The following is a 13,737-nucleotide window of genomic DNA, read 5'->3' as shown; positions in this document are numbered from 1 at the left end:
CCAAAAGCTGCCTCTGAACCTGACAGTCAAAGCCAGAAAGTCGAGAGCAGGATCCAGCCGTCATTTAAAAGAATCTGGTGGATGGGGCACCTGGCTGTCACGGTCGGCGAAACATCCTGGTTTCAGCTCAGGTCATGACCTCAGTGTCATGAGATCGAGCCCCTCATCCAGCGCTGTGCTGAGCACAGGGTCTGCTTGAGATGCTCTCTCCCTCCCCCTCTGCCCTTCCCAGTTGCACTCGCTCTCTCTCCAATAAATAAATCTTCTTTAAAAATATATTAAAAGAATCTGGTAAAAAACATAGGGTAGAGATGAGGAGAACTGTCAAAGACTCCTTTGGCTCATCAAAGAATGGAAACAGAAAAAACTGGAAGGAGCTAAAAGCTGGGGCCCCAGCCCCTCTCCATGCAGTGAAGGCAACTCTGTCATCCACAGGGAAAAGTGGAACATGGCATATTTCTGGCTAAAAGGTCAGGGGCGGGGGGGGGGGGAAGCGAATCTATAAATGAGTATATTAAGCAAAATGAGAGGTTTTGTGATTCTAGAAGGAAAGTAGGTTTCTCAGATGACAGCAGCAACCACTTCCAGATTTTTCTTTTCTCTGATCCATCAACATTGCCCTAGCCATCAACCAAGTTCACACAGTCCAGACATTTTGGATTGAATCAACATCATTTTGGATTGAATCAACATGTTAGCACCCTTATTTTTCAAAATGCAGAGGCTATATATCTAAGATTAAACCTGTAGAAACCAACCCCTAGATGTCATTGTTGCTGCTGAAATATCAAATCTTTGAGTCTTTGAAATTTTAAATCTGAAGAGATAGCAGTGTTAATCTGAATAAGCCACTTAAATAATGCAAATTCAATTCACTTTCAATTTTTCAAAGCCAAGTCCAAAGTCTTCTGGACTTCTTAACCAAAATGTAACTAAATCTTAGGGTGTTAGCGCGCATGCCGTTGCCAAGAAAATCCGCGTTTAGGAAAAATAGGCTTAAAACCCACGTAGTCATATGTGACATGACTAACTGGGCTCACATCAACTTCTACAACTGATGAGCTGATTTTAGAGTAGCTGGATGATTCTGGCCTCTTCTTTTCCGTGTGTCCCCCGACTTCTGTGCTTGCCTCTGTCATGGGCGCTGGAGCCAAGAGCTGTCTGTGCTTCCCAGTGAGGGCACAATGAGCGAACAGAGATGCTCACCGGCCCTCCACTGCACACCCTGTTTCCAATTATCCCCAAACGCTGTGTGCTCTTCGTTCAGTGACCCTTGTCTCCATCTCTCCCTTCTATTTTGTATCATTCCAATCTGAACCTTTGCAATAATAATAGCTGTTGTTTATTAATCACTCACCATGGCTCAGGTGCATCAGGGCTCCCTGCGCACGATGCCTTTCAAGCTTTTCAACAGCCCTGTGAAATGGGTGCCACCGTCCCCATTTGTACAGATGGAGTAACAGAGGCACAGAGAGGCTAAGTCACTTGCCCTAGCACACACAGCTAGTGGACACTAATTGGTTTTGAAGCTCAGGGTGAAACCCAGGATACAGCCTGGGTTCTCAGGGCTTCTTTGAGGCCAGCTCTCGGGTCCCTAATGCCATCTTCCTTCTTTCTCCCAAGCCCTTGGCTCTCAATCTGATGCTGAATCCAAAAGGCTGCTTTCAAGGAGTTTCTCAAATACGGTCCACGCCTCGGAGCGTGTCTGCTGAATGAAATCACTTGTTCATTCAATCAATGAGTGTTTACTGAGTGTACCTATATTCCAAGCTCTATTCTAGGCCAGGGGGGAATATCCGTGAACAAGACTAACAAGCTCCCTGGGCTCCTGGAACTCATTCTCCACCAGGGTAGACAGATGGCAAGGCAGGGACTACATATGTAATTAATGACCACGGAGCTAAGTCCACAAAGACGTGTGAAATAAGACAAACAGAGCCCCGAACAGAGGGCCCTGCCCCAGGAAGGCCGTCGACAGATGCCTGGTGCCTGTCTCTGCCTGGACCAGCCCCAGCCCTGGTGCGCCTTTCTAGCCAAAGCTCTCCCTGCCGCCCCCCCCACTGCAAAACCCCCACCCCACGCAGACCCACACAGACGCCCCATGTCCACTCCCACTTCACACCTCCATTCATGTTGCTCCATTTCCTTCCATGCACCAAAAAGACTTAGCTCAAGGGTCATAAGGATCCCCCTCCATGCGGCCCAGATGTGTGAGCCACTGCAAGAGAGAGGTGGACGACATGGGAGTCTTGCCACCTGCTCAGGAACCTCACAGGGGCCCTGAAGCCCCACCCATGCCTGATTCTGGATGTGCCACTTCCCACTCACAACGGACGGCCGCTGGGCCCTCCCGACCTCACGACTTGCCAGAGCTTCGCAGCCAGAAAGGGCATGGACACGGCAGCATGGACTGTCTCTGGGTGCCCCGTGCCTCTTCCCTTTCCTCTCTTGCTCATGTCTCTTTGTCAATGAAAGAAGCCTCCCAGAAGGTCAAAAACTAAAGAATGTTCTTTATGCTTGGTTTTCCACGATATGTGAGGAGCTCGGAGCCGAAGACCCTAGAAGGTAGACCACTACTTGGCTGTCCACGGGTGTCCCTTTGCTGGTGTCTTCGAGAAGCAAGAAGTGGGACTCCCAGCCAGCTAATGATGGTGCCAGTGGCCTCTCCTAGTCTATCACCTCAAGAGGAGCTGTCAAAATAACAAACGACACGTTGTTAGGTCACAGGATTACCCCTTAGCCAGGCCCTCTTGGTTTGATTAGCAGTTACTTTCTCCTCTTAGTGGCCTTCTCCATCTTCTTCTCCTGCTTTTCATTTTCTTCCTCTGCCCGTCTCATCAATAAAGGTCACTGCGTTAAGGAAACCGCTTCTCCGAGAAGAATTTAACGGTATCCTATTATAATCACATTGTCCGGTTCAGGAGCAGGTGGTATTACCTGTCAACGGGGTTTGGGACATTGCAAATAGCTGCCACCCAACCCAGCTGACGCTCCTGGGCAGATAAAGTGACCAAAGGAGACAGCCCTCCGGAGGCCTCAGAATCTCATTTTCATTCCCCTTGTGGAAAAGAGACTGCCTTTATTGACAAAGACGACTCAAAATTACTTGAGCGTTCCAATACCCAGTCTGCGTCGAAGCAGAGACAGTCTGGCGGAGGCGAGCTCCCTGCTCCGTGGCAGCTCCACCGAGCCACGCTGTGCCACCGCACCAGCCTGTGCATATGCAGACCAGACTGGAAGGAGCCTCCCGACATCCTCAGAAGCAGCCCCTCTCCACCTCCACTCCCAGCCTGCTGGTGCCTTTCCTGGAGCCCAACCATAAATCAACATGAATGCAGGGAATCTCTGCCAGAAACCAACTTCACAGGCTGATTGAGGGGCCCAGGGGTCGGACCTGGGTTAGCTTGACAAGGCCCCAATGTCCCACTTCCCACTGGAGTGCTCGGTGGCTTGACTGCACCTTCCAGGTGAGCCACTAGATGTCACCACCATTGAGTCCTGTCCTTGTTCCCAGGTCCTGCGGAGGAGCCAGTCTCAGGTGCTAAGGGAAGGCTGTCTACACAGAGTTCCATCACCACCTGGACCCCAGGGCCGCCTTAGATGCTAGGACAGTCTGGGCTCCTCCGCAGGAGCTAGTGGCTCAGACCCCAAACAGCTGAGCTGAAAGGAAGTATGAGCCACGTTAGCGAGAGCAACCCCCTAACTCTCACAACAGGTGCCCTCTGCTCTTCCCCCATCCGCCCCAGCCACCGCCCATCATGGTGTATCCTTCTGGCTTTATTCGGGCCCTCGGGAAGAAATAAATTAGTATGTGTGCCTCGTCGCACCAGAGATTTTAGATGTCAATGCGCTGTGGAAATAATGTAGGTCTGTGGCTTTTAGCAGAGAATGAATGACAGATAGATAATTTATGATGATTCTCAAGAACTGAACTGTAATTATGAAGTATTTCTAGGTGTATATTCAGGATGCAAAGTGTAGGGAACCTAGAGCTAATGTTAATTTATTACTGACAGCTGTATATATAATAATATATCATGTCTTTTAATCTTACATTCCTTCTGACTTACATCAAGCAATCCTTTCATTCATTAATAAAATCAAGCCTTGCCATTATTCTTAATGATCAAGTCCCATTTTGAATCCGGAGGACTCCTATAATTAAACTCTGTACTTCCATATACCAGACATCTGAAGCTCAAAAAAAAAAAAAAAAAGATAAGGCAGGATGAAAACACCAGAAAAATGGAGCCCACCTGCTCACAATCCCACTGGACCTAAACAGAAAGTCGGGGTAATGTTTGTGTTTATCTTCTCAGTTCACACCACTACTCTGTTGTTTTCTCCTTTCAGCACCCCCCCCGCCCCCCGGCTTCCTGTCACCCCTGCACAATCTTTCCCTTTTTTGAGGCAGTATATGCAAGGGATATTTTTTTAAAGGTCAAGATAAAAATTACAACTAAAAGAAATACAGGCTAACACGTCTCCTCCAATTTTCTGTGCTGTGCCAAAGACTTACACGATTAATCCTGTCAAAAGAAATCTAATCTAATCTTATTACACCAAAGACAAGGTGTCCTTTATAAGTATCGTGGCTGGGAACAAGTGGGTCTCCTCAAGTTTCGACTGGTTTGGTGTCTCATTCAGTTTACAGCCAGTCATCACCTTGGCAACTTCTTCACCTGCAGGTGCCCTTAGCATTCGCAAAATTTAAACCGTGCTCTGGTTTAGGTTGTCAAGCACACACCACATATTATCAGACTCCTTGGTCACTTTAGAAGATACAGGCCCATGATACTTGTAGAAGCAAAACCTTTCACCTCATCCACTAATTAATGATCACAAACTGGAATAATGAGATATGTGGAGATAGGGATCCAGTTATCCGGGTCATCTCTCATCTGGAGTCAGAATCAGATTCCAGAGAGTAGGTGTGAGAGAACTGAGTAAGCAAGTTTCCTATCTGTAACACTAAATCTTACTACGATCAGTTAATTAAATCATGATAAATAACACTCTGTGGCAAGGGGAAGGCGCTCAGAAGAGTTGGGTGGGATGACCCCAAGTTCAACGGTTCAAAGACGTTCACTACATCTGAATGTCTTTGCATGCCTCTGACTCAAAAATGTTGACTGTAATTTTCTGGAGAGCTCTCGTACAGGAAAGAAAAATACTGGGGTTACTCCACCAGCTTTTTGAAGTTGCCAGGGTTTTCCTACTGGGTTCTGTGTCTTACAGAATAAAGGTCCTGACTCGTTGACATCACTACCTGCCTGGTTTCTTTCTACTGGCTCTGCCTCCTCCAGTTACTGCAGGGTAGGGAGGAAGAATGTTACTACAGGGAGGCTACGCCACGCTGTAGTAACAAACAGCTCCAAGCATCAGTGACTTCCTCACGCTACTTATCCACTGTGGGCAGCTCGGTGGCTGCTACGCCAAGATGTGGGCTGCCAGCGTGGCCACCGTTTTGAACATTGCGGGTCAAGTCAGTGGGAAAACGGTTCTCTGGAGGCAACCGCGCTGGCAATTAAATGCTCCGGGATACAGGTGACACCCCCACCACACACGATTCATGAGCCTCTGAACCAGAAAGAGGGCCAGGAAGTTCTTGTCCTGCAAGAAGGGCAATGGAAAATAACTGGTGTCTTCCAGAAAAGACTATCACAGAAACTTCAGACAGATAAACTTATCTTCTATCTCTTGTTGGGAAGCCCCTTATTTTACCCTCGATCACAACTTCTCTGCTTTATTTTTGCCCTCTTCCCTGATCAAATAATTCTCTGACTTCCGTCCACTTTTGGGTTCCCGGACGTTACGGTTATCACCAAAGAAAACTTTCTCTTTGGAGAGTTATAAACTAAGACTGTTTGCATAGCTCAAGAAAGGAAGGAAATTTGCACATTAATTGTTTGCTCTTGTTTTCTCCTTTTCATGTTTTGCTGGTTTTCCTTATCTTTTTTTCCTTCTACCTTTTGGTGGTAGTCTTCCACTCAATCTCTTTCATTGAAAAAAAAATTGCTCAATGCTTTATTTTTCCTTCTTCTTAGCTGTTTGGCCCAAATGGCAAAGGTGTCTAATTCTGTAGATTAACAGAAATCTAACTTCCCTGATTTCCCAACCTCCCCAATTCAGGTGAATTTGTATCCCGAGGTACAGTACGGAGAGTTCCTGACCTGCCCCCACAGTGCCTAAGTGTTGCTAGGTACTTGAAAATTGAGAGTCCAGCCTACTGCAAAGACCTGTAAACCGGTCCAAGGGCCAGTCCAACCATGACCATGGCGGGAATCTCAGGTTTGCTCCCTTCCTACTGCTCCTGCCCACCTACCCAGTCCAGACCCAAACACCCTGCTGTGCAGCTCCCAATGCACCCAACAGTCCAGCATCCTCTGCAAGGTTGGAGGAAATGCCTCACTCCCTTTGCGTTTTGCTCTGCTCACAACCCTGGTGCATGCATCATCGATGAAAACAGAGCCAAGTGATGACCACCATGGTGCCCCGGGAAGGCTGGAGGTGGTGTCACTGTGTCCAGAGGCCGAGCCAGGCCCTAACCCCCAGGAGCAGTCCTTTCTCTGAAAATCTCTCTTGCAAGCCAACAGATGACCCAGGGCAAGCCCTGCCCTGCACCAGTCACACCCCAAGTCCGGCCACAAGCCTAGCTGGGGCCTCTACATTTGCACCAAGACCACAAAAAAAAAAAAAAAAAAACCCACAACCAGAGCCCAACAAGCGAGGGAACAAATCCACAGGCATTGAGCTTGAAGACAGCGCCGGTGCTCAGGGTGGAAAGCCCACCTGGGAGGGGACGGGGGATGGGGGTGGGGGGATGGGGCCGCGCGGGGAGGCACAGACCTGCAGGCCCAGGTGACCCCGGGCCGCACAAGGCCCAAGGCCGACGCCTTGCGAGCCCCCAGCCCGCCGGCCCCCCCCGTCCCTGGCCCCGCCCCGCCCCGCCCCGCCCCGCCCGCGCGCCCCAGGATGCCCGTGGGCGGGGCCTACCGTCGCCCCGCCCCCTCGCCCGCCACTCGGGTCACCTGACCTGCCCGCGGCTCACGTGATCCGTCCCCAGCGCCGCCATCTTGGAGCTCCGGATGAGGAGGGGGAAAAGCGGGGGGGAAAAGAGGGAAAAGAGCCGGGAGCGAGGCGGGCGAGGACGAGGGCGAGGGCACGGCCGGGCTGCCAGCCGGCCAGAGGAGGCTCGCGGAAGCAGCAGGCGCCGCCCGACCGCAGGTACCGCGCCCCGGGGCCGCCCCTCCGCCCGCAGGTAGCGCCGCCGCCGGCCATGTGCGCCCTCCCCCCCCCCCCCCCCGCAGGCCTCTCCGGCGGCGCCCGCTTCCCCCGCGGCCGGCCGACCCCGCCCGGTGCCCTCGGCACCTGCCGCAAGTTCCGCGTGCTCTTCCAGGGCTCCGCGCCGCCCCCGGCGAGGCCTGCGGGGACCCGGGGGGAGGGGCGGGGAGCGGAGGGGGGGAGGGGCAGGGGGAGGGCGGGGAGGGGGCGCCCTCCGGGGGTGTCCCCGGGCGGGCCTGCCAGCTGTCGGCCGCTTCCTCCCCCTTCTGCAGGTGCTCTGCAGGTGTGATCCGCCGTAGGCCAGCCGGGGTGGAGGAAAAACAAAAAAAAGAAAAAAGAAAAAAAAAAAAAGCTCACGACGGTGTGCCCACTGCTTCCTCTGATGACTTTCCTCCTCGAGCCCCCGTCGCCCCAGCCCAGTTCTTGGTGTAGAAAAAAAGCTGGTACCGAAAACCCACCCCCACCCCCACCCCCACCCCCGGCTTCTCCACCCGGTTACCTACGGTCCCGGTCGGTGAACTCGGCGTCCGCCGCGGGCGCCTCCGGAGGGGACGCGGGGGCCGAGGGCGGGGGGGGGGGGGGGGCCCTGGGCCACTGACTCGGCGGCGGCCGCAGCCCGGAGGCCAGCCCGGTGGGGGCCGCGGGGGCCTGGCACTCACTATCAGTCTGCATCTCTCTCTATCAGGCAGTTAGGGGATTTATCGCCTCCTTCCCTGAGCTTGCACTTTTCTTCAGTTGCTCTGATCTGCTTTGATCGACTCCGGGTACTGGGCTGCGTTATCGATTAAAAAAGAGAAAGCCTGGGCCCCCTTCCTCCTTCCTCCACCCCACTTAACTTCGTTTAAAAATTGACTTCAGGGGAGGACCAAAGACGTGCTTTCTGCCCCGGCGATGAACCGTTTACTTAACCATAATCGATAAGGCAGCTGCATTCCAGGTGAAACGAATATAGGCATTCTTCGATTTTTTTTTTTTTTTTTTTTTTTTTGAGACTCAGCCTAGCCAGTGTAAGACACACACAGTAGCAATGAAATGTAAGACCAGGGCAGGAACCCGCATCGGAGGATATATACAGGTCCATCTACCGTGTCTTATCTTTTTTTTTTTTTTTAAGGTTTTTATTTTATTTATTTATTTATTTATTTATTTTTGAGACTCCACCTGGCCAGTGTAAGACACAGACAGGAGCAATGAAATGTAGGACCAGGCAGGAACCCGCGTCAGAGGATATATATATATATATACACAGGCCCATCTACTGTGTCCTCTCTCTTTTTTTTTTAAGATTTTTTTTTTTTTTTTAATTTCATGAGAGACAGGCAGAGGGAGAAGCAGGCTCCATGCATGGAGCCCGCACAGGACTCCATCCCGGGACTCCAGGATCACACCCTGACCCTAAGGCTAGCCCTGAACCACCGAGCCACCCAGGGATCCCCTGTCCTATCTTTTCATTGCCCACTGTGCTTTGCAGAACTGTCTGAAGTTTGCAGAATCACCCTCTAGATCGTATTTTTGGTCGAGATTAAAATAACACACAGTGTATTCCTCTCCATTACAAAGTGGTACCAGTCACACCAAGTAGCATTTAGAATCGATTAGATAAAAATCCTGAGCTTAAAAAAAAAAAAATGCACAATTATCAGGAGAAGTTTCCAGAGCAGGTTTGGGGTTTTTTGTTTTGTTTTTCTGACTCGTGCAAAATCATAAAGTCTACTTGTGAGAGAAATTATGTAAATTTGCATCACATGGTTGGATTGGGTGATAAACATTCCTCCGAGTTTCATTTTGCATAGAATATTGGGGAAATTTTCGCTGCCAAAAGAAATCATTATTTTGTTTCACCAAGAAAGAGAAATATTTGATATTATATACTTTCATTCTTGGCCACAGCTGAATTCTGAAGATTGATCCAAGGGACTGTGTTAATTTCAGGAATTGATTTGAAAGACATTGGCTCTGCCACTTAACAGCCATGTAACCTTAGGTAAGTTCCTGAAACCACACTGAGTGTTTTCCTTATTTGTAAAATTGTGTAACACCCACCTGGCCTGTGCTAACAGTTATGAAGATCAAACACACTAACATGCTTGATACGGCCTAGCTGTAAGGGACTGTTGTTCTTTTTAGTACAGATTCTTTATACACATTTGTTCCCCCTCAGATGTTAGAGGGAAGCTGATGTATTAAGAAGGGGGAATTAGAATCAGATAGGCGTGGATTCCAATTCTTAAATCAGTTATTACTTTACATCTGTGAGCCTCAGATTCCCTACCTGCAAAAAAGAGGCTATTACCAGAAATAACATGAATAAGACACAAAGCCTACATAGACACTGCTCCCTGGGTGGTGAGCGCTTCAAGGGCAAGGATTTCTTCTTCCTTATTTCTATAGTCTCCAGCACTGTGCTTGGCACATTGTAGGTGCTCAATAAATGTTAAATCTTAATATTGGTTCATGTTGGTTAGGCCTTATGTCTTCACGGTAGCTGCCAAATTAGAATCTTCTCTCAGGCTTGATGCCAGCTAAGAAATTTTAGGTTATGAAATTCATGTACTCGTGATATTTATACTGTTTTTTTCTTCATGGCAATTAATCCCATTAAGCTAAGGAGATCTTAATTCAAATAAATTATAGTTGACACTAGTAAGATAAATCTATAAATAATATGTAAGCAGTCTCGAGGTAATTTTTTTTATAGACAGTTTATAATTCAGGTACATGAAAGTTCATTCAGTACCAGTCTCTTGTTTTACATCTGAGGAATCTGAATAAAACCTACAGAAACAGTGACCTGCCTAAGGGCACACCGCTAACTGGGGGTACTCTAAAAGAGGAACTTCTGCCTTTTAGCTGGAGCAAAACAAATGTTTTGTGTTTTAGAATTACGATAATCTAGGAGAATGGGAAATGGGCCATTATTTCACACAATCTATGGTCTAGTTGGGAGAGAACAGATTCTTAGTCCGAAAGAAAGTATTCTTTATAACATACCAAACTGCCTTTACACATACACAGAAAATTACAGCCTATTTCCAGACCCCCACAGGAATTGTTCAACTTGATTTTACTTACGATAACCATACTCAGCATCTGAAAGGAATTAATTAGATGTACAAAGAAACCAAGTAGTAAATTATAAGGAAAGAAAGACAACTGAAATACTTTGGTTTTCTTGGAAAAGACATTAATTATAAGCTTTTGCCTGTGGAATACAGGTCTCCCCCACTTTTCCAGTTTGCTTTCTGCCACTTTGCTTTTATGAGACCTACAAAAGTACCTATTTTCTCTAACTGAAAGAAATCCGAAGATTTCACTTTTACAAAAAAAAAAAGATGAAAAGTGAAAATAGTTTTCAATGTTTGTTTTGCAGTGAGCCATTAATAGAGCCAGCACATACCCCAAGCAACAAGAGTGGCCCCGCCAAGCTCCTTTCCTTCCCCTGGAACTACGCTCAGCATCTCAGCATCAAGGCGCCAGAGTTTTGAACTGTGTCTGTGAGCATCTGTGCTTTATCTTGATTTATTTTGTGCATTTGTTAGCAAGATGTGTCCTAAGGTATCAGAAAAGCCTCTTAGGTTATTTTTTGGTTTGAGGAACACTCAAAACTTTTTCCATATAAATTAACGGCAATTCCTCTTTCACTTTACATTGCTTTGGCTTCTGAAAGATTTCATAGGAAGGTTCTACTTTTGGATAGTGAGAGAAACCTGTCCTGTTGTCTGGGAAGGATTTGAGACTCAGTGAGAAAGATTTATGGAACTTCTCTGGTTTGGGATACAACTTACATTTGTTTATTTATAGCAATGTGATTTATTTTTGTCTAATGCTTTGTCTAAAGGTTCCAAATAAGAAGCTTCCTACTTTGGTGATGCCTCTAGTCTTTCCTGTTGCTGTAAACTTTCCTGTTCAGCCATATTGCTCTATCACCACTAGATAGCAGGTTTATTCTTGTTTATGAAAATATAATAATGTGGCTGTTTTCCTTGTCAGTCTTACCTTTGCGGTTAACAGAATTCCAGAAGAGCAACTGAGGCACTCAAGGAGGTTGTATTTACCGTTACTCATAATAAAGGTGTAGGACTTGTATAGGCAAACCACAGGGACAATGCAGTCATCTGCAGCTAGCAGCATCAGGACAAGGAAGAGGTACCAGAACCAGGAGTCTTGTAAAGCCCCCTGCCTGAAGAGAATGGCCTTCCACTGAGGAGCATTACCATTCCAGTGACCTAGAGGGAGGAAACCAGGGAAATGAGTATCCTGATCTCACTCTGTTACCTCCCTCTGGTCTCCTTTCGTAGCTCCCAGTTGAAATAACGCCACCAGAAACCAGAGGGCAAGGGAGTCTAATGACGTAATACCTCCTGGGGCAGAGTGCAGAGTACAGAAAAGGAGACAATGAGCCCAGAGGGGCAAATGTTGACATCTGGCACAGCTGCTTTTGGAATACAGTGTACATCTTACCTCTTTGGAAAGCCTTGTCTTACCTTCCTAGACCCAAACTGGGTCTTCAGTTTCTATTAGGATTTGGTCATTGAGCGTTGCCTTCTATTTTACCTTGTGTACCGTTGCATTACTTAAAAGCTGTTAATTCTTTTTAACTTATAAATATGTTTGACCTATCCAGCCAACTCCGTTTTAAACCATGAGTACTGTGATTTTAATTTTTTTTCCATACTATGTTTTGCTTAGTGCCTTGCACATAACAATTTTTACAATATTTTTTATTATGAAACATTTTAAACATGTACACAGTAGAAACAAGGTACTCCTAGATACTCATCGTTCAACTTCATTAACAAAATTTGCAATTCCTATTCTATCCCCACCCCCTCCAACCACCCCCAACCCTAGTTTTTTTTTTTTTTTTTTTTTAAGATTTTATTTATTGATTCATGAGAGACACAGAGAGAGGCAGAGACACAGGCAGAGGGAGAAGCAGGCTCCACACAGGGAGCCTGATGCGGGACTCGATCCCAGGACTCCAGGATCACGCCCTGGGCGGAAGGCAGGCGCTCAACCTCTCAGCCACCCAGGCGTCCCTGACCCTAATTATTTTTTAAAGTTGCATTTACGTTGATCTTTTGAAGGCCATGGATAGTATGCAGATGTTCATAATCCATGCTGTCATCATTATTGAGCCATTGAAGTTGTGTTCATACTCCTTTTCATCTCTTCCCCCCCCCCCAAATAAATTTTACTTCACTTAACGTATGCACATACTTTTGTGGTAAAATATTTTGAAATTTTTGTGAAAATTTTCAAGGGCTGGCCTTAAGCTTAACTCCCTCGCTGTGTATACTTTATTATGAACTGTTTATCTAACCTTTTCTTAACAGAGACTTTTGTTTTAATGGGACTTAACTTGGACCTCGATTGTGCCATGTGGGCCCAAACTGGTTTTTCAGGTGTTTCTTGAGGTATTTTATGTTGTCATATCTGTTTTATAGCTGCCATTTCTGTACTTATCCCCAAATGTATGCAGCCTCTAAAATGAGATACTTACATAAATGTTCAGGGAAAATTGGAGCATCTGCTGCAAATTTCCATTAGCTCTTAATGCCTGAGCAGACACAGCTTTTAAAATCTGAATGTTTTGTCAGTTTCTTTTGTATTAGTCTTTTTCTTGAGATAAGATGAACCCCTCCTCCTCTTCACTTTTTTTCAGGTTGCGCAGTGAAATATCCACAGGGAGCAATTTGCACCGCTCTCTTTCCTATTCTATCGTTAAGTAGAACAGGGATAATGTGAATCACCTTTGTTACCCTGTGGGTGTGCAAAGTCTGTTGAGCAGATACTCACATTAACCTGCAGACTATCAATCAGCCTACATTGATGTCACATCTCATGGAGAAGGAGACCGTAGATCTACATAGACCACCAGAGCTTGTGTGAGAAATTAAATGTTCAAGCAGTCCTCTTATTAACAATTACTTAACTAATTTGCATTTATCAATCGAACTGAAAGAACTAAAACCTTAAGTAAGTGACCCTAAAGGCAAATCAGTCATCAGGGCAAGACCCATAGTGCCCTTTGGCCTAAAAATGTGAAACTCTCAGGCAATAACATGACTTAGGAAGTCACACAGGATTTTCTTGAGGAAACACATTGTTTCCACACCAGTCTCTTCTTTAATGATTAAGATTGAGTGTAGAGATTGAAAAATACTGTTCTTCCTGTTTGAGAAAGATAAAAAAGAACTACATAATCTTTTGAGAGAGACTTCCCTCAGGTTGTGTAAGGAGAGGGTGGCTAAAGGGCCAGTGGTTGGTGGGAACTGGGGGGGGGGGGGTAGCAGTCACTGTTGTAATGGCTGTGGAAGTGTATTCCCTGCTAGGAGTGCAGTTTGGACATGGAAAAGAAAAGAAAGCTGATCACATTGGACAGAGTATTGGGAAGGAGGGAAGAAGTAGTACTAAAGAAGCCGAGAGTAAAATGTTTGCATTTTTGCCTGA

The 13,737-nt window shown here is 46.9% G+C and overlaps 1 protein-coding gene across 10 annotated transcripts in view; it reads left to right on the top strand.

The window, feature by feature from the left end:
* The first annotated feature begins 7,064 nt into the window (after positions 1-7,064).
* ZNF507 (zinc finger protein 507) overlaps positions 7,065-13,737 on the top strand; it is a 44,872-nt gene continuing 38,199 nt past the window's right edge. For 5 of the 10 annotated variants that reach the window (XM_041743537.1, XM_041743535.1, XM_041743536.1 and 2 more), the window contains exons 1-3: positions 7,065-7,227; positions 9,175-9,268; positions 10,655-10,778. The gene's annotated coding sequence lies outside the window, so the exon portion shown is untranslated. Of the gene's footprint in view, positions 7,262-7,556; positions 8,222-9,174; positions 9,269-10,654; positions 10,779-12,255; positions 12,702-13,737 lie in introns of those variants that run through there. The other 5 variants (XM_041743531.1, XM_041743532.1, XM_041743533.1 and 2 more) reach the window with 5 other exon arrangements.

This window comes from Vulpes lagopus, chromosome 2 (assembly GCF_018345385.1).
Source record: "Vulpes lagopus strain Blue_001 chromosome 2, ASM1834538v1, whole genome shotgun sequence".
Taxonomy (NCBI): domain Eukaryota; kingdom Metazoa; phylum Chordata; class Mammalia; order Carnivora; family Canidae; genus Vulpes; species Vulpes lagopus.
The sequence above is the reverse complement of the archived record's forward strand: the minus strand, read 5'-3'. Positions and strand labels throughout refer to the sequence as shown.